At 46.5% G+C, this 21,518-nt stretch overlaps 1 long non-coding RNA gene and 1 pseudogene across 1 annotated transcript in view; both read left to right on the top strand.

Moving 5' to 3' along the window:
- The first annotated feature begins 5,027 nt into the window (after positions 1-5,027).
- LOC128931695 (uncharacterized) overlaps positions 5,028-21,518 on the top strand; it is a 141,573-nt gene continuing 125,082 nt past the window's right edge. The window contains exon 1 of the long non-coding RNA XR_008480437.2: positions 5,028-5,175. This is a non-coding gene — a long non-coding RNA (uncharacterized LOC128931695). The remainder of the gene's footprint in view (positions 5,176-21,518) is intronic.
- On the top strand, positions 11,409-11,457 carry LOC118153338 (U7 small nuclear RNA; annotated as a pseudogene).

Raw genomic sequence — 21,518 nt, 5'->3', positions numbered from 1 at the left:
AGGCGGAGGTTGCAGTGAGCCGAGATTGCGCCACTGCACTCCAGCCTGGGCAAAGAGAGTGAAACTCCATCTCAAAAAAAAAAAAAAAAAAAAGATACAACTAAGTGAATGTCTGTGTAGCAATGTACCTCCCCTCTCAAGAATAAAAGGCTTTGGAGATAAGGCATGCTTAACCTTGTGAACAAATTGCTTGCTGATGGGATCAGGTAAGGTGGGGCCAGGGTGGCAGAGGTAGCTTTGCCTACTGATATTGGCCCCGTATAAAATAACAGCTAATATATACTCAGCATCTATTACCTGGCTTATATGTGAGCTCGTTTCTCTTTTATAACAGTGCTGAAATGTAAAATGGTTTTATTTTACAATAGAGGAATTTGATATTGAAGGAATTAAGTTCCCTGCCAATCTTGTTAGAGTTGGAAAGGGAACGCAGGTCCTTTTGACGCAGACATCCATCATCACCCTGTAGCTAGTAGTGATGGGAGGAGAACCAAGAGAACAGGGAGGCAGAGATCCTTGGTCAAGTGCTCTTGAGAACATGTCAGGGAAAGTCATTACGTTCAGCGTTTTCCATTCTCCTTTAGCCATGGGTCAGGGTAAATTTAGACGTGACTACAGATGAGACCTGGGGAAACGTGAAAACCTCACATGTATCCATGCAATGGAATATTGTTCAGCCTTCAAAAAGAAGGAGATCTTGCCTTATGTAATAATGAGTAAATCTGGAGGGCATTATGCTCAGCGGAATAAGCCAGTTACAGAAAGATAAACACTGCATATTTCACCTCTATGGGGTACCTAAAAGAGCCACACTTACAGAGGCAGAGAGTCCAACCGTGGGTGCCACGGTCTCAGGGGAAGATCGAGGTAGGGAGTTGTGAACCAATGGGTAGAAAGTTTCAGTTGTGCAAGATTACTACGTTCTGGAGGTCTGCAGAACAACGTAGCACCTACAGTTAACAGTTCTGTATTGTACAGTAGAAAATCTGTATTCTTACCACGATCAAATAACAACACAAACCCTCAGATGGGCATGAATGTTCTCCGGCAATGAGATGGGGTTTAGGAGACAGGCAGTGGTGGAGAAAGCCAATGATTAGTTAGAGCTGGAGTGAGAGATCGGTGGACGAGTATCAGAGGAGGACACAGGGCATGGAGGGGAGTGGAGGGAGAGCGTAGCCAGAGGGATCTAGGTTTCCATGCCTAGACCCGAGAGCTAGGGAGACGAGAAGACAAGAGCAGTGGTGAAGTCACTTGTCTTCTCATGACTCTCAGCCTGTCCCTCTTGCGGGTTACCTGCTGGTGATGGTATGTCCTGTTCCTCCAGCTGTCATGCCTGCTTCCAAGAAGGATAAAGAAAGGTGCCAGCTATGTTTGTCCCCTTGTATCGGCAAACACTATCAATGACACCCCTAGCATACTTCTGCTTGTGTCTTATTGGCCAGAACTCTGACTCATGGCCACCCAAGGCTTAAAAGGAGGCCAGGAAAACAAGTCAGTCAACTGGGATTATACCTACAAGGACGGAGAGCCTGGGTGAGCCAGCAGCTCTGTCTGCTGCTGGTATCGTCCTTAACCGCAACTTTGTGTCAACAACTCACCGGATTGCTTTTTCCCTGACACCGTCAATGCTATAAGAGGAATTTATGCAGAATGAAGACAGACCCAATGTGAGCAATGGGAAGGACATTTTTGATGTACGGGGTACTTTAAGAGAACAGGTTTGCGAAGGGTTCTAAGTGCAGACTTTTGTGTTGGCAGAAAACAGCCAAGCCATCGGTGGGTCCAGGGTGGATGGATGTAGGGCCGGGAGAAGAAAGCAGAATGCAATAGCAGTAACGATGAACCCAGCTTATTTCGTAATTTTCCTGGGATCAACACCGTCTTTGCTGTACTAGTTGCTAAAAATCTCCAGTGCCTTCTTTTGCTGTGCAAACTGAACTTCACAGATGCTTGCTGTAAAAAAGTACACCTGGGCCGGGCGCGGTGGCTCAAGCCTGTAATCCCAGCACTTTGGGAGGCCGAGGGGGCTGGATCATGAGGTCAAGAGATCGAAACCATCCTGGTCAACATGAAACCCTGTCTCTACTAAAAATACAAAAAATTAGCTGGGCATGGTGGCGCGTGCCTGTAATCCCAGCTAGTCAGGAGGCTGAGGCAGGAGAATTGCCTGAACCCAGGAGGCGGAGGTTTCGGTGAGCCGAGATCGCGCCATTGCACTCCAGCCTGGGTAATAAGAGCGAAACTCCATCTCAAAAAAAAAAAAAAAAGTACACCCAAGGGCATTCTCCAAGAGGATAAGAAAGACGCTAACAACCTGCAGCACTGTGGAGGCTGCAGGTGAAGGGGTCTAGGGTGTAGGTCACTGATACTTCTTGGAATCAGACTGGCCATCCCCTGAGCTATTTGGCCTCAGAGGGCTGGGCCATGGTGACACCCCAGAAGCTGCCTGAACTGGGCTCTAGGCTATTAGTGCCAATCTTGAATTCTTTCCCAAGAGCAAGGCCAATCATGAATTAGTTCAGCAGAAGAGCCAAAAGGAGAGAGACCATGAATTATTCCATTGAAATCCTTTTCTCTCATTTTTTCCTGGTTAATTTTCCTTCAATTTCATTTTGGAAGTTCCTTTGGCTGTGAAAGCTTGGGTTTTCCCTGCTGTGAGGTCAGGGCACTAGGTTTTGGAGGGATCATTTACATTCTTGGTCTCTTGATGGACAGAGCCGCTGTCTGCTCATAAAGACAGACAGTGACTCTTTGTGCATGCTACAGTGGGCGACAGCTCTTGCTGTGACTTGCCAAAGGTCATTTCTCGAGCTAGGAAGGAGCCATCATCTTCGGGATTTCAGTTGACCTCGTAGCCACAGGAGGCCCAGAGAAGGGTTTCCCTTCAGTCTAACTGGTGTCACTTCCAATTAAACATTTGGCATCATCACTGGAAGATTATTTTTAAAACTTGCCTTGTTTAAAGAGATTGAATTGATTTATCATGTTATTGCTGTAACTGAAATTCCCAACATGCAAATAAGAGTGACTTATGAAAACATTATCTTCTAAAGTTATAAATCCTGAAGATGGGTATATTTTTCCTCTACAGTGTCAAATCACTCCAAATGAGCTCTGATTGCGTGAACCACACATTCTCCCACTGAAAGTCAAACTCTCTTCAAGGCTAGGTTTTTGCACTTGATAGTTCAATATTTATACTCTCACCCTTTCTTACTATAACTAAAAACTTTTCTTTAAAAATCAGGTAAAAGGTCCAGGTGCGCCTGTAATCCGAGCATTATGGGAGGCCAAGGCGGGTGGATTGCCTGAGCTCAGGAGTTTGAGACCACTCTGGGCAACACAGTGAAACCCCGTCTCAACTAAAATACAAAAAATTAGCCGGGCATGGCGGCGTGGGCCTGTAATCCCAGCTACTTGGGAGGCTAAGACAGGAGAATCGATAGAACCCAGGAGGCAGAGGTTACAGTGAGCCGAGATTGCGCCACTGCACTCCAGCCTGGGCCACAGAGCACGGCTCCATCTCGAAACAAAAACAAAACAAGTAAAATATTTGTATTTATAGAAAGTCAGATGATGGAAATTGTTCTGCTTATTTTAGAAGTTTGATATTCTAGTGAGATTAATATGTTAAAACAGTTTAGTTTATTTTCAATGGCCAAAATATATTTATCAAGTGCCTATGCTAGAGTGCTATATTAGACACTGTACAAAGAAAAAAATACGTGATCTCTTGGAAGTAGTTTTCAATCTAGGGAGTAAATTAGTATTTTTTTCAAGTCCATAAAATTCATTTCAAAGTGATTTGAAAATTAATCGGCTGGGTGTGATGGCCCATACCTGTAATCTCAGCACTTTGGGAGGCCAAGGCGGGCAGATCACCTGAGGTCAGGAGTTCAAGACCAGCCTGGCCAACTTGATGAAACCCCGTCTCTAATAAAAATACAAAAATTATCAGGTATGGTGGCAGATGCCCACAATCCCAGCTACTCTGGTGGCTGAGACAGGAGAGTTGCTTGAACCCAGGAGGCGGAGGGTGCAGTGGGCTGAGATTGTGCTGTTGCACTCCAGCCTGGGCAACAAGAGCAAAATTCTGTCTCAAAAAAGAAAAAGCCGGGCACGGTGGCTCACACCTATAATCCCAGCACTTTGGGAGGCTGAGGTGGGTGGATCACAAGGTCAAGAGATCGAGACCATCCTAGTCAACATGGTGAAACCCCGTCTCTACTAAAAATACAAAAATTAGCTGGGCATAGTGGTGCGTGCCTGTAATCCCAGCTACTCAGGAGGCTGAGGCAGGAAAATTGCCTGAACCCAGGAGGCGGAGGTTGCGGTGAGCCGAGATCGTGCCATTGCACTCCAGTCTGGGTAACAAGAGCGAAACTCCGTCTCAAAAAAAAAAAAAAAAGAAAAAGAAAAAAGAAAATTAATCGTACCAGTGACTGTTTTTAGGCTCATCCTTCCCTCCTCTGTCATTAGGAGTAAGTGCCACTGTCACATCGCCCAGTGGGCTGCTGAATGACGTTGGATGAGTAAATAAACATCCAGGAATGGGAGGGAGAGAGACTGACAAATAGTAATGAGTCAGAGTCATCCTTTAAAAGGTGGAAATCATTGGAACAGAAATGCAGTTTAAATAAGCTACAGACGAAGACAGCAGCATAAAATATAGGGGAATATTTGCATCTTATTCCCCCAAACTTAGGCTCCTTTTGTTGGTGGAGGGTAACAAGAGGGACATAAATGTTTCGTTTTTGGACCATCAGAGTTTTGGTCTCCATTCAACTCGGAGAGATCCCACTTTCATTCACACCAGTATCATCTCTAGTGGGTCCTATTGCAATAGCCTCCCCATGGGATATTCCTGACTGCTATGGTGTAAGTGTTTGCAGCCTCCAAAATGCACATGTGGAAATCCTAGCCCCGGGGCGATGGTGTTAGGAGGTGGGCATTTTAAGAGGTGATGAGGTCACAAAGGCAGAGATGCATGAATAAGATTAGTGCCCTTAGAAACAGGACCCCTGGGAGCACTCTCACCCCTTCCAGCAAGGGAGGACACAGCAAGAAGGTGCCGTCCATGGGCCAGAAAGTGGGCCCTCAGCAGACGCTGAATCTGCCTTAATATTGGACCGCGCAGCCTCTAGAAGTGTGAGAAGCAAATTTCTGTTGTTGGTAAGCTACCCAGTCTATGGTGTCTTGTCATAGCAGCCCTAGCAGACGAAGACTCTCAACCCTCCCCCAAATCACTGTCCAGATTATAGGCCGTATTACGCCATCCTCCACTAAAGACCATCCAACGCCTCATCACCATTGGCAAAGAAAGCCAAGCATCTCAGTATAAACCCCTGCTAGGCTCCCCGACATGAACTGCCCATCTATCCACATGTCACCAAGTTGACCATGTAACCTGCTCGCAGCCCTTGAGCCTGCCATGTTGTCCCATGCCTCCACGGGGACTGTCCTTTGCTTTTTGTAACCCAGCCTTCCAAACTCAGCTCAAAGGGTAAGACCCTGGAGAACCTTCCTTCCTCCTCTCTCTTCCTTCCTGGCTGACTTTATCTGCTTCTATTATAAGCTCTCCTACTCCACTGGTGTTATTTTGCTTATTTGATTGTCCCCGGTGTGCTGGCAGGAACTGGGTCCCGGTCATCTCTATGTATCTGAGGATCCAGATGGTGTCTGTTACATTGACCATGCTTACTTCATATCTATGGAGATGAGTGAATAAAGGAATGAATGTGGACTTCAATGGATAGAAAGGATTGCAGGATGTTTTTAAATGGTGGGGATGAGAGGTGTACAATAGTCTTGAATTCCAAAGTGTATGTGAACCTAAGTTCCAAATACTGTGTATTATTTTTAGTGAAGCCCCCCTTCTTGGTCCTGGAGCAGTGGTTCTCAACGTGGTATATAGGTTCATTTTCACACTGCTGATAAAGACTGGGTGATTTATTTAAAAAAAAAAAAAAAAAAAGGGCTTAATAGACTCACGGTTCCATATGGCTGGGGAGGCCTCCCAATGATGGCAGAAAGCAAAAGGCATGTCTTACATGGCCACAGGCAAAAGAGAGAATGAGAACCAAGCAAAAGGGGTTTCCCTTATAAAATCATCAGATCTCATGAGACTTATTCACTACCAAGAGAACAGTATGGGGAAACCACCTCCATGATTCAGTTGTCTCCCTCTGGGTCCCTCCCACAACACATGGGAATTATGGGAGCTACAATTCAAGATGAGATTTGGGTCTGGGTGCAGTGGCTCATGCCTGTAATCCCAGCACTTTAGGAGGCCGAGGCGGGCGGATCAAGAGGTCAAGAGATCAAGACCATCCCTGCTAACATGGTGAAACCCTACCTCTACTAAAAATACAAAAAGTTAGCTGGGCGTGGTGGCACGCACCTGTAGTCCCAGCTACCTGGGAAGCTGAGGCAGGAGAATCGCTTGTACCCAGGAGGCAGAGGTTGCAGTGAGCTGAGATGGCGCCACTGCACTCCAGCCTGGGCCACAGAGTGAGACTCCCTCTTAAAAGAAAAATGAGATTTGGGTGGGGACACAGCCAGACCACATCAGTAACTCCCCAGACCAGCAGTGTCAGGATCATCTGGGAACTTATCAGAAATGCAGATTCTCCAGCCCCACTGTAAACCTCCTGAGGCAGAAACTCCAGGGTGGACCAGCAATTGGTGTTTGAACAAGCCCTCCAGGTGATTCCAATGCAGCTGCAATCTAAACACCACTACCTTCAGAAATAAGGTCAGGCTAGGTGCGGTGGCTCAGGCCTGTAATCCCTGCACTTCGGGAGGCCAAGGAGGGTGGATCACCTGAGGTCAGGAGTTCAAGACCAGCCTGACTAACACGGTGAAACTCCGTCTCTACTAAAAATACAAAAATTAGCCGGGCATGGTGACGTGCTCCTGTAATCCCAGCTACTTGGGAGGCTGAGGCAGGAGAATCACTTGAACCTGGGAGGTGGAGGTTGAAGTTAGCTGAGATTGTGCTATTGCACTTCAGCCTGGGCAACCAGAGTGAAACTCTGTCTCAAAAAAAAGGAAAGAAAAAGAAGGTCAGGATTTCATAATATGCTTGTGTCCTGGTTTGAATTCTGTGCGGATGAATGAGTTTACGCTGGCTCATCTGCATGGGGAAAACTGCTACTGACTACCTGTCATGTACTGAAGTACTAAGACCCCCATTCAGGTCTGCTCTCCTTTCTTACCCGGATTTCCCATACCCCTCTGCTTCAAATGGCAGAACAGAGAGTGTTAGAGGATAAGATCTAGAGCTTTGATGAATGTGAAAAGAGACAGCTGGAATGGCGGGGGAAAAAAAGCCTGTTTATGTTGGAACAAGTCCCCAAGCCTCTGGGTTTGTCCTGAGACAAACCCAGGACATTGAGAAGGAAGGAGTCAGCAACAGTAATGGACAGATCACGGCTTGATGGTAGAGATGCCTGTGTTAGAATCCTACCTCCAGCACTCAGAAGCCGGCAGACTCCTTACCTTTCCTGGGCCCTACTTCCACCAAATGTAGAAGCGAAATAATAGTAGCCACCCATTGGGGTATTGTGAGGATCAAATGGGACACCCTGTTACGCGGGAGCTCAACAAACACTGACCCCTTCCCTTCTCCCACCATTTGGTGAAAGGCCTGGACTGGGCCAGATTCACAAGGGGATTTAAGGGCAGAGATGAATCAGTCTTTCTGGTGACAGTCTCAGGCTGTGTTCGGCAAGTTTTGGTGATAGAGGGACCCTGATAGGGTTGCCAGATAAAACACAGGGCATCCAGTTACGTTTAAATTTCAGACAAACAATGAATAATGCTGTATTAGAAGCACATCGTATGCAATATCTGGGACATGCTTATGCAAAAATATTATTCCTTGTTTATCTGAATTTCAAAGTCAAGTCACTTGGGTGTCTTGTGTTTTTATTTGCGAAATCTGACATCCTTGGGGTAAGAGCAAGTTCCATGGCTCCACTTTTCTCCCCTCTCCTCAATATTTTCATAAAGTCCATTTCTGAGCAGAACATGCTGGACACACCTCATGGGAAAACCTGGCACCGAAGGACACTGGGTGATGTGGAGTTGGAGGAGAGAGTCCCATCAAACTGTTTTGGAAATGTGGGAAGAGAAAAGGAAGGAGAGCTTGATGACCGTTCAAGTCTCAGATTCTTGCCTCCACCACAGGACAGGAAGCCATGCCTTTCCCTCGCTCCCCGCCCCCAGGCACCTCTGGAGACACATTAAGGTCATCTCCCCATTCCTGTGGACTTGCCCACAACTCCAGGTCAGATAAGGCGTTTAGGGCAAGGAGCATGCTTTTTAGGATTTCATGGCATTATTTTTATTTCCCAAAGTGGTATCATGCCGGTAAAGAGACTTGACTCAATCTAGCAAGTGAGTTGGAACTTAAAATAGTTGCTTATTTTTACTCCTTTGAAAATGATTAGCAGTTGAATTACTTAAACTAGAAAGAGATGGGGGAGTGAGAAGGGAGAGCTTCCGCCCCAGGCACGGCCAGGGGAGAGTGCTAACTGTGGTTATCAGGAGATCAAAGAACCAAGGAGAGACTCCTTTGATCAGACTTGTCAGAGTTGCAGTTAGATCTTTGAGACACTGCACTTGGCCACCCCCCTTCATCAGTATTTCTTCTTCATGGACACCTGGGAATGCTAGCACAAGGCAGGCCCCAGAAGAAGCCCACGTGGCTGTGTGAGATCCAGTGTGCCCTAGGACATGGAGACATAATCTTTCTCAGAGAAAAATCCCTTTGATAAATCCATTTGCTTTTTTTTTTTTTTGAGATAGAGTCTGGCTCTTTTCACCCAGCCTGGAGTGCAATGGAGCAATCTTGGCTCAATGCAACTTCTGCCTCCCAGGTTCAAACTATTCTCTTGCCTCAGCCTCCAGAGTAATTGGGATTATAGGTATGTGCAACCATGCCCGGCTAATTTTTTGTAGTTTCGTAGAGATGGGGTTTTGCCATGTTGGTCAGGCTGGTCTCGAACTCCCAACCTCAGGTGATCTGCCCCCCTCAGCCTCCCAAAGTGCTGGGGTCACAGGCACCCTCCACCATACCTGGCTAATTTTTGTATTTTTAGTAGAGACATTGGCCAGGGTGGTCTCAAACTCCTGGTCTCAGTTGATTCACTGCCTCAGCCTCCCAGAATGATGGGATTACAGGCATGAGCCACCGCACCTGGCCGCAGTTGCTTATTTTTAAGATGGGGGGAAGGTGAATGGGACCCTTTATCCCAACACCCGCTATACGTGCACATGCCTGCTCCAGCGTGTGAACTGATGTGAATCACGCTGCGCTTTCAGTGTTTTCCCTTTTATACAAATGAAAAAGGTACCCAATTGGCTGGGACTAACTTTGGGGTTGTCTGGATTTTCCAAAGGCTTGAGTAGTGGGAAACCCAGGTGAGGTCCGTCAAATCTATGAAAAGTCAGCTTTACATCCAAGCCAAATTCTACCCCTTCTGATTTCTGTGACTTTGCTAAACAACATAAGACGACATAAACCTAGAGGTCTTCTCTGCCTTCCTGTTACCTGGAAAGCAGCTCACGGGGGCCTTTGAGATCTTGTTCACGGCAGTCCTCTAAGCAGTCTCAGTCCTATCCTGATGATTTTTTTGCGCGATTTATGCTAGTCCAGAGAATTCAAGAATAATGGGTATATTTCTGCAGCTGAGCCAAACATTTCTTCTCTATCAGTCTGTGCATGACACAGAATGTCTTGTGGTTTGAATGTTTGTTTCCCTAGCGAACAAGATTTGATATGTGTGTTTCCTAATCTTGAGCTATCGAAATATTGATTCTCATCCTGACCTGGCCTCCTGGGAAGAGTCAGCATGTCTGTATCTCTGGGCTCTGAATTTAGGCTATTGCCCTGCTGGCCTAGCCTGTGAACACCAGGATGAGATTAGATTTGCTTGGGGGTGGGAACTGTAAATCCCTGTGAAATAGCTGTCTGTCCTCAGTTCTATTTGACAGAATGAGGCAGCCATTCCCCACATTTCTGGCCCATGTTATCATGTGTTTACCTTAATATCCTTCCTGTTTCCTTCTTCCTATTTGATTTTAATGGATACAGGCTGTCCAGTGAAAATAAGAAAAGAAATCCTAGCTAAACATTCATTTCAACTTCTAAGTAGGATTGTCTGAAAGATGTAAAGTATTTTACAAGGAATTCCAGAAAGATGAATAATTCACACCACGCCGAAAATGTTACCTGACATGAAAAAGTATTAGAGGCCTTTGCATTACGTTTGTGACCTTCGAATGGAGAGGACCCATGCTGTCATAATCTGGGGCTGGGCATGGTATCTGATAGGCTGTAATTCCATGCTATTTGAAGATGGGGGTGGGGAATACGTGTGACTGTCATACATCGTTCAACCTCTTCAGACCGTGACAATATTTAGGAAAAAGAACAAAGGTGAACCCTGAGGAGATGAACATACCTTTTTATAACATGGTTAATGATTCCTAAATATTGCTTAGAATATTTAGAATGTTGCTTTTCTTCATCTCATTTCTTCCACCATTTTCCCAGTTTGGGCCACCAAAATAGTCCCCTGGATCAGGGTGATAACCTCCAATTGACCTCTGTTCCATATTCATCCTCCACACTATGGCCAGACTGAGGTCTTGAAAATGCCTACCTGTGTACAATCCTCTAGGGCTCCCTATTACCCTCAGTCCCATGTTTCTCATCTAACTTACACGGTTGTCCACGATCTGACCCACCTCCCTTTGCAGACTTGGTTTCCGTCCAATCCCATCTTCAATTTCACCTTCTAGAAACACTGAAATGCTGTCTTCCGTGTTTGCCTTTGCTCATGAAGTTCATTTTTCCTGGAGGTCCATTTCTTTCTCTTTTCCCTGACTGTCCTTCTCTGTGACTAGATATGTCCTCCAGGAGTCCTTCCCCAATGGCCTCCTCTCCTGACATTAATGGCCTTTCCTTTGCACGTTTTTTCTTTCTTTTTTTTTTTTTAAAGATGGAATCTTGCTCTGTTACCCAGGCTGGAGTGCAGTGGTGTGATCTTGGCTCACTGCAACCTCCACCTCCCGGGTTCAAGTGATTCTCCTGCCTCAGCCTCCCAAGTAGCTGGGATTACAGCCACACGCCACCACGCCCAGCTAATTTTTTTATTTTTATTTTTAGTAGAGATGGGGTTTCACCATGTTGCCTAGGATGATCTTGGTCTCCTGATCTCATGACCTACCCTCCTTGGCCTCCCGAAGTGCTGGGGTTACAGGCATGAGCCACCACGCCCGGCCCATCCTTTGCACTTTCTTAGCAGTACCTGTCACTGCTCTAACCACAATTACTCATCCCTTGGCTTATCTGTCTCCTTGATGATGATGTCAATTCCTTGAGATTAGAAACGTGCCTTTTAGAATTTGTCTAGCAGGTTTTCCAGTTTTTGCCGGAAAGCCCCTTATTAAAAAATAATTAATTAAAAAAAAAAAAAGAAACATGCCTTTTCCTCATTTTTAACCAAAATGACTCACTCAGTGCATAATGCAGAGTATTTTGAGCCGAATTCAGGAGAAGATTCTGAGAGTAGAAACAGGAATAATAAAGCCAAAAAGAAATGGGCGTTGATAACATTCTGATTTTGGTAACAATGCTTTAAGGAAAAATTATCGTCTCTCTTTTATCAATAAGGAAACTCAGAATGACGGTGATTACAGTTTGGCCAGGAGTCACAGAAAGCAAATGGAAGAACCCCAACTTGACTGTGAGCACCTCCAGGAAAGGGTCAATGATAGTTGTTGAGTTGAAGGGGTTGTTAGAAGGTTGTCAAGCTTTGCTCTGAGTGCGTTCTTCCTCAAGTCACTTCCTCAAGTAGGCAGAGGCTAAAACCCACCTAATTTGTTTTCTTCCCTGCGTTAGGTTATCTTAACAGTACCATTTTGACATAGTAAAAAGTAGGCAATAGTCTCTTGGATTTAAAAAGTTATTAGTCCACTCAGCATTCAGCAAGTGTTGATTGAATACTTATTATATACCAGGCACTGTGAGCAGAAGGGTGTGATTTGAAGCAAGAAAACCTGCCCTAATGGAGCTTTTGTGGTAAATAATCTGCCTAGAAAAATTCCTCTAATAATGTAGAATGTACTAACCACTGACTCACCAGTGAATTACCTATTTTATCAACTGGACTCATGTAAACCATGCACGCCGGTGGCACAGATAGCTAAAACCAGAAGCGTTTATGAACCACCAAAGAGTTCCTGGATCATTTGGGTTTGTTAGTTGCAACAGAAAGAACTGTAAGCATGAAAGGAAATTATTGAAAATATGTTAGTTGGCTCAGAGAACCACTGGGACAGCTGGAGGAGCAGGCTTGGGAACTGGGCAGAAACGATGGGATGCAGTGCCCCTGATCCTTGGCTAACATTAATCTGCAGGACTGGCAGTGAGGACACTCTGTGCCGTTGGTCACCACCAGTCAGTGTATTCTGTCTGGCTGCCCGTGCTGCACTCAGAGATTGCTAGTACCATTGTCACCACCAGGAATTACTCTCTGTTCTCACATCTGAATCTCACCAGCTCTTGCTCCTTATGGGTACATATAATTGGTGAGTGCTGTGCAGACATGGGTCTGTGCCCTGGCTGCAAGGCATGCTGGGAATATGGGTACCCCATTTTGTAGCCACTATAGAGGAAGAGGACCCTGCCTCCCCAGAAGACTTATACATAGGGGAATTTGGCATCTGGACAGCCAGAAGCATGGCCAATGTCCATTACAGTTACAATAGATTTCCTTTTTAGTCTTAAGATTGAGATACCTTGGCCAGGCATGGTGGCTCACGCCTGTAATCCCAGAACTGTGGGAGGCCGAGGCAGGCAGATCATGAGGTCAGATCAAGACCATCCTGGCCAACATGGTGAAACCCTGATTAAAAATACAAAAATTAGCCAGGCATGGTGACGTGTAGCTACTCAGGAGACTGAGGCAGGAGAATCGCTTGAATCTGGGAGATGGAGGTTACAGTGAGCCGAGATTGCACAACTGCACTCCAGCTAGAGCGACAGAGTGAGACTCTGTCTCAAAAAAAAAAAAAAAAAGATTGAGATATCTCACCAGTGGCCACATCATACAATATGAGAACAAATAAGTAAGTACCTTTTTCTAACAATACTAATTGAATTTCTGAACTGTCTTTGGTTGTTAAGTTCATTTTATTTTATAGAAACAGTTTCTATAGAACAAATTTTATAGAAATTATGATAAAAATTTAACCCTGTCTTTCTTTCTGGAAGTAATAAAAATTCAAAAAAAATGGAACAATAATACATTATAACAATATCTGGTTTTCTCCCTCCATCTGTCCCTTTTCCTTCCTTCCTTCCTTCCTTCCTCCCTCCCTCCCTCCCTCGTTCCCTCCCTCCCTCCCTCCCTCGTTCCCTCCCTCCCTCCCTTCCTTCCTTTCTTTCTTCCTTCCCTCCCTCCCTTCTTTCCTTCTTTCCTCCTTTACTCACTCCCTTCCTTCCTTTTTCACTCCCTTTCTTTCTGCTTTCCTCCCTCCCTCCCTCCCTCCTTCCTTCCTTCTTTCTTTCCTTCCTTCCTTTCCTTCCCTCCCTCCCTCCCTCCCTCCCTCCCTCCCTCCCTCCCTCCCTCCCTCCCTTCCTTCCTTCCTTCCTTCCTTCCTTCCTTCCTTCCTTCCTTCCATAAATGCTTATTAAGTACCTACTGTATGCCAGGCCCTGTGTTTGGTACTAGAAAATCAGAGATAAATAAGACATGCTCTTTACCATCATGCTGTCCTATTGAGGGAAGATAGACATGGAAGAAAAATTGCCCTGAAATTTTAGCAGCGTTGGGATAGGAATCCAAACGGGGTTCCACTGGAATACAAAAGCTGGGGTGCTTCTCTTCACCCCCTGGAAACGAGAGGTTAGAGCAAGCTTCAAGGAGGAGACGACATTTGAACTGAGCCTTCAAAGCTGTTAAGTAGTCACCAGGCTGAAAACAGAAGGACGTTTCCGGGGCAGCCAACTCATCATGACAGAGGACTTAAACCAGAGCGAGTTCATCTAGGATAGGGGCTGAGTTAAATAAGGCTGAGACCTACTGGGCTGCATTCCCAGGAGGTTAGGCGTCCTAAGTCACAGGATGGGATAGGAGGTCAGCACAAGGTACAGGTCACACCGACCTTGCTGATAAAACAGCGTGAGGTCAAGAACCTGGCTAACACCCACCCAAACCAAGATGGTCATCCTCACTGCTCATTATACGTTAATTATAATATATTAGCATGCTGGAAGACACTCCCATCAGTGCCCTGACAGTTTCTCGGTATTCCATGGCAATATAGAGAAGTTACCCTATCTGGTCTAAAGCGGGAAGGAACCCTCAGTTTCAGGAATTGCCCACCACTTTCCCGGAAAACTGATGAATAATCACCCCTTGTTTAGAATATAATCAAGAAATAACTGCAAGTATAATGAGTTGAGCAGCCCACACCACTGCCCTGCCTGTGGAGTAGGCATTCTTCTCTTTCTTTACTTTCCTAATAAGCTTGCTTTCACTTTACTCTGTGGACTCACCTGGATATTCTTTCTTTTTTTTCTTTTTTTTTTTTTTTAAGATGGAGTTTCCCTCTTGTCTCCCAGGTTGGAGTGTGGTGGTGCCATCTCAGCTTACTACAACCTCTGCTTCCCGTGTTCAAGTGATTCTCCTGACTCAGCCTCCTGAGTAGCTGGGATTATAGGCACCCACCACCACACCCAGGTGATTTTTGTATTTTTAGTAGAGACAGAATTTCACCATGTTGGCCAGGCTGGTCTAGAACTCCTGACCTCAGGTGATCCACCCGCCATGGCCTCCCAAAGTGCTGGGATTACAGGCATGAGCTACCATGCCTGGCTTCAGAATTCTTTCTTTCTTTTTTTGAGATGGAGTTTCGCTCTTGTTACCCAGGCTGGAGTGCAATGGCGAGATCTCGGCTCACCGCAACCTCCGCCTCCTGGGTTCAGGCAATTCTCCTGCCTCAGCCTCCTGAGTAGCTGGGATTACAGGCATGCGCCACCATGCCCAGCTAATGTTTTGTGTTTTTAGTAGAGATGGGGTTTCACCATGTTGACCAGGATGGTCTCGATCTCTTGACCTCATGATCCACCCGCCTCGGCCTCCCAAAGTGCTGGGGTTACAGGCTTGAGCCACCGCGCCCGGCCTGGAATTCTTTCTTAAGCAACATCTCCTCCTCTCTTGGGGTCTGAATCAGGACCCCTTTTCCAGCAACAATAATGACAGAATGGGGGCCTAAAAAAGAGGTGATCGGTGAAAGGGTCTCTAAGGGCTTGTGGTGGCTGGGTCATAGAGGCTGGGAAGGAGGGTAGAGGAGGGAGCTGGTGGACCCTCAGAAACAAAGCCTAAATGAGCGAAGAGAGGACGCTACACTTCAGTCTCTAAGAGGTGTGGAGCTTATCCAGACAGCAGAGAGAGAGCTGTAGAAGGCAGTAATATGATCAGATTTATGTTTTCAAAAGACCACGGTGGCAGTGAGGAAAACGATTTCGAATGGGATCAAAAGTCAGAGGACCACCAAGGAGACTAATGCACTCCAGGCAGATGAGAGAGTCCTAAAATACTGCAGGAGCAATGGGAATGCAAAAAAGGAGATAAAATAGTTTTTTAGGGCCCGGTGTGGTGGTTCACACCTGTAATCCCAGCACTTCAGAAGGTCCAAGGTGGGCAGATCACCTGAGGTCAGAAGTTTGAGACCAGCCTGGCCAATGTGGCAAAGCCCCATTCCTACTAAAAATGCAAAAATTAGCCACACTTGGTGGCGGGCGCAAGTTGTCCCAGCTACTTAGGAGTCTGAGGCAGGAGAATGGTTTGAACCTGGGAGGTGGAGGTTGCAGTGAGCTGAGACAGTACCACTGCACTCCAGCCTGGGTAACAGAGGGAAACTCCATGTCAATAATAATAATAATAATAATAATAAATGTTTTAGGAGCTGGAATCTCTAGGGCTCTGTATGGCTGAGAAGAAAGGCTGGTGGTGCCATTCCCCAGAGAAGCCAAGAGGAGTAACAGGATCTTGTCTGGGAAGAGGTGGCTGGTTGGGTGGAGACAGACTAACATGTTAGTTTTGACCGTGTTGATTTTGAAGTGCCTGTGGGTCATCCAATAGAAATGTAGCATTGGGGCGGGGCCTATAATCCCAGCACTTTGGGAGGCCAAGGCAGGCCGATCACTTGAGGTTGGGAGTTCAAGATCAGCCTGGTCAACATGGTGAAACCCCATCTCTACTCAAAGTACAAAAATTAGCCAGGCGTGGCAGTGGATACCTATAATCCAAGCTACTTGGGAGGCTGAGGCAGGAGAGTCGCTGGAACCTGCCACTGCACTCCAGCCTGGGCAACAGAGCAAGACTCCATCTCAAAAAAAAAGGGGGGGGAGGGGCACTGCAGCATTGGTCAAGGAGCAGAGTTCAGGAGAAAGGTCCAGGCTTAAGGTCAAAAATAGAGATTCAGGTCTATAGTCATCTCATCCAGAAACCTGTAGGCTGTCCCAGTAATGGAGGCTAGAAGAAACCTAACAACATCTGTCCCAAAGCGGCAGACTGGAAATTCAGGCTTAGCCTCTAAACTCCAAAGCAGGAGCTAAAGATTGCACCCTCCTAAATCTCAGAGAATTTAAGTTAAAAAAAAAAAAAAGGATTGCATTTAGGAGGAGGAGTTACAAGTTTTGACAATGGAAAAGACTCTAGGTTTGCAGTTCTGTACAAATTCACCCCACTGCTTTGTGATGGGAGGAGATTAATCTGGATTTGATTAGTTTTTCTCTGCAAAATAAGAACTAAATTAATTCTGTGGTCTCTTGGTTCTAAATTAGCCTGAATGGGGTCCCACCCTGGCTGCAAATAGAGCCACATGCTTTCCTTTTTCAAATTAAACCTGACTTGAGCTTGCGGAGATTGTCAGAGTACCCAGTCCCCCTCTCTGTTACCCAGATCACTCAGTTCTGGTAATAACGCCTTGTGGAGAGAACACGGACATCTGTGAGCAGTCTGCGAGGTAGGAGCTGCTTCCACCCTTGTCACAACCTCACTGCAGACCCGCACGTGACAGTTCAGTGCGGCCTCCTCTCCTGTGACAATACCACCGCCGGCTTAAATCTTTGCCCTGAGCGGTTCTTCAGGGGAGGATTCGACTGGCTCTGAATGTCCACAGCCCTTGGGTTTTCTTTCTTCACCAAGCCATTTCCCCCAACAACTTGTCACTGCCTGGGCTTGGAGGACTTTGCAGGGCCAGCCACACCCTGAGTCAAAACTACCTCAGTGGGTGGATGACACTTCATACCCTCCTTGACATCATGGTGAGTTCCCCTTTCAGGACACTTAGGGTCTTTCCCTGCCGACAGAACCCCGTCAGTCCACTCTAGTCCGTCAGCTGAGTACTTTGTGAACTTCTCATTTACTTTACAGTAAAGTGATTCTTTCCAGAGCAAGGGACACCTCCACTTTGGTTTGCCGAGTCAGGCAGATCATGAGGTCAGGAGTTCGAGACCAGTCTGGCCAACACAGTGAAATCCTGTCTCTAATAAAAATACAAAAATTAGCCAGTTGTGGTGGTACATGCCAGTAGCACCAGCTACTCAGGAGGCTGAGGCAGGAGAATTGCTTGAACCTGGGATGCAGAGGTTGCAGTGAGCTGAGACCATGCCATTGCACTCCAGCCTGGGTGACAGGATGAGGCTCCTTCTCAAAAATAAATAAATAAGTAATAAAAATAAATAAATGAAAATAAAGGGTAAAACAATTCTAACTAGCAACAGTAAGAGAATGTGTCAGAGGCATTTGAAACAGAGCAACTCCATCTCGAATAGGAGCTGAGACCTACATACTGGCCCGCATTCCCAGTCGGTTAAGGTATTCTAAGTCACAGGGTAAAATATGAGGTTGGCACAACATACAGGTCATAAAGACCTTGCCGATAAAAATAGGTTACAGTAAAGAAGCTGCCAAATCCCACCAAAACGAAGACGGCAATGACAGTGACCTCAGGTCGTCCTCACTGCTACACTCCACCAGTGCCATGACAGTTTACAAATGCCATGGCAATGTCAGGAAGTCACCCTATGTAGTCTAGAAACGGGAGGCATGAATAATCCACTCCTTGTTTAGCATCTAATCAAGAAATAGCCATAAATGGGCAACCAGAAGCCCTCGCGGCTGCTCTGTCTATGGAGCAGCCCTTCTTTTACTCCTTTACTTTCTTTTCTTCTTTTTTGAGACGGAGTTTCGCTCTTGTTACCCAGGCTAGAGTGCAACGGCGCTATCTCGGCTCACCGCAACCTCCGCCTCCTGGGTTCAGGCAATTCTCCTGCCTCAGCCTCCTGAGTAGCTGGGACTACAGGCACGCGCCACCATGCCCAGCTAATTTTTTGTATTTTTAGTAGAGACGGGGTTTCACCATGTTGACCAGGATGGTCTCGATCTCTTGACCTCGTGATCCACCCGTCTCGGCCTCCCGAAGTGCTGGGATTACAGGCTTGAGCCACCGCGCCCGGCCTTACTCCTTTACTTTCTTAATAAACTTGCTTACACCTTACTCTATGGACTTGCCCTAGATTCTTTCTTGCACGAGACCCAAAAGCCCTCTCTTGGAGTCTGGAGCCAGACCCCCTTCCTATAACAAAAGGAGGAGATGAAGGATGAGGAAATCTCACCCTGAGAAGCAAAACTTGTGTCAGTCAGCATCCCATTAAGCAGAGGCCATCACTGGTTGGAAGTCATCTGCCAGGATCCAACTTTTCAGCTGAGTCTGTGGGAAATTTGTGTAGTATGTGGGTAGGGGGTGTCCATCTTCATGACAGAAAGGATGAGTGCTGGTCACCACCACCCACCCAGCAACCTCCTGGCCACAAATGGTGGCCACATGCTGTGAGTGGTCCTTCTTGCTTTCTCTCCTCTTGGATGTAAAAGTGAGGGTCAACCACAGGCTGCCCAGAGGGCTGGCGTGAGAGTGTCCATCCTGAGGCCTCACAGAAGTGTGGGTGGAGCTGAGTGATTTTCAAAAAAGAGAAAGGGCAGCTTTGCATGGCAGTGTGGGCAGAGCAGTCGGCTGATGCATGGGGCAGCAAAACAACCCAGAAAAACATCACCGTGGCTTGCACAATCGTCCTCTGAGTATGTGTCATCAAACACGAGACCATCACTACCTGGCAATAATGCAGCTGAAGTCAGTCATTTAAGGAGCTTCTCCCCGTGACTGAGCCCAACATAGTCTTTAACCGACGTCTACCCCATGAGAAAAATACTGACATAAGAGCCCACAGTGCAGGGAAGTTTTATTTTCTTCTTAATCAGATGAAAAGGCTGTGAGTACAGCGGCAGAGAAAAGGCCTGAATTGGATGTGTTTTGATGCCTTAAATTTAAACAGCTGTTTTTTTCTTTTCTTTTCTTTTTTACAGTAACTGCACTATCCCATTTAACTTTTTGGAATGAAGGATTTGTGTTTTCTTAGGGAATCGACATTTCATCTTAAAGCTGGCACACAGCATCTTTAACTTTTCTCTCAAGATGAGGTCTCCGACCATCAGGATCCTGTTGTTGCCTCTTGTTCATCTTGTATGTCTGGGAAATAATAGAGACAGAACCCAGGCTGGGCGCAGGGACTCACACCTCGAATCCCAGTACTCTGGGAGGCCGAGGAGGGTAGATCACAAGGTCAGTTGTTCGAGACCAGCCTGACCAGCACAGTGAAATCCCGTCTCTATTAAAAATACAAAAATTAGCTGGGTGTGGTGGCGTGCACCTGTAATCCCCGATACTTGGGAGGCTGAGGCAGGAGAATTGATTGATCCCAGGAGGTGGATTGCAGTGAGCCAAGATTGCGCCAGTGCAGTCCAGCCTGGGCAACAGAGCGAGACTCCATCTCAAAAAAAAAAAAGAGAGATAGAATCAACAGACTGACTTCAGCCACAACAGACTGGTTTAAGGAGCACGAAATGTATACGTAGAGTTCCGAGACCCTACCTCCCATCAGATGCAAACCTAAGAAAGTGACTTGCTGACCCCTGGTTTTGTAGAGAGGTAACCAAGTCAAGAGAAAAGGTACACTTTTATAACTCGTGGTTGCTCTCATTAAAGTTATTAGTTAAGGAAGAGATGTTACTCGCAGCAACTGATTGTTTAATCAGAGGGAAGTTTTAGCAATTAAGTCAGACGCACTGCAGCCGCGAGTTTTTTTTTTTCCTTTCGTTTTGGAAAACAAAACCACCTCGGGCAAGTGTCCTCGAAGAGCGTACTGACTGCGGTGGCCGGAGCAAACAGTGAGCAGGGAACGGTGCTGTTGACTCTACCAGCAGGTTAATTAAGAAAGCTGTTAGAGATGATTTTAAAAAGCCAGCACATTTTCAGTTCCTATTGACAAAATCCATGACATCGGCAAGATCCATGTTTGTTCAATACGAAGAAGACCTGCTAGAGGCATTTAGGGGAAAAGGAGGACCAAGGAAGATTGTAACAGTTCGGTACGGGATGTCCCGTATTAATGTCAGCAGAGTTGTTAGTGTGAAATGTCCTGTGAATTACATAAGCAGAGGTGCTCAGGGCCTCAGATTCCATCTAAACACCCAGTTCCCTCATAATGGGGTAATGACAAAGGAGCCCTGATTTAGGAGCTGAGAGAGCGGTTGCCGGTTCTGGATCTGCATCTGACACGCTGCGTGGTTTGGGACAGTGGATCTGACTCTGTGGGTTTCCATTTCTAGACTCTACGTACCTTTTAAGTACAGTCCAATCTCAGAAACACAACAAACCTGCCTTTCCTGTGTACCACCTCCCTTTGTGGGAAATACGTTCAAAACTTCGATATGGGGTGACAGGAACCTACTACCCACCGGGCGTGACCTGTCCACCTGATGGGCTGAGCTAGAGGGAGTCCCTCCTGCTCCAGCTGCTGCTGGGTCTGGGCAAAGACTGCTGAGGAGTCTGAGAGGGGACGGTGTAGGGAGTCATCCTACATGAGCGAATCCTGAAGACGGACCTTGTCCGGGACAAGGCTCCTAGTTCCCAGGTGAAGCTTCATTTCATCTGCTTAGGGTTTAGTCCTCTGTTTCTCTCTCGTCCTCCTGTCCCAGTTTTACCCCTTGGAGCAACCAAGCACACACTTGTGCAATTGCTAGGGGACGTGGAGAGGAGTGGAGAGTGTTCCTTATAGACCTGGGGTGGAGCTCCACTTCCTTCTCTTTTTCTTTTTGGGAGGCTACCGGTGGTGCCCTCCCAGTTGGAATCGGCCCAGGGCAGGAGCCACTAGAGAAGAGAGGAATGGAGAAGAGAAGGCACTTCTCACAGGTTGCCTGGAAGGGAAGGGAGATGTAGTCAGTGCACTCCTACTATTTTAACACAATTACTCCTCACCTCAGAGATGAGTTTACAGCATGAGTTCTGGAGGCCTTTTCTATCCTTCGATATTTGAGCATTTTTACTGACTCAAGCTCTAAATTTGGACCCTTTTAATGTCTATTTTGTTAGAAGTG

Source organism: Callithrix jacchus, chromosome 4 (genome assembly GCF_049354715.1).
Source record: "Callithrix jacchus isolate 240 chromosome 4, calJac240_pri, whole genome shotgun sequence".
In the NCBI taxonomy this organism is placed as follows: domain Eukaryota; kingdom Metazoa; phylum Chordata; class Mammalia; order Primates; family Cebidae; genus Callithrix; species Callithrix jacchus.
Note: the sequence above shows the minus strand (reverse complement) of the source record. Positions and strands in the feature narration are given on the sequence as shown.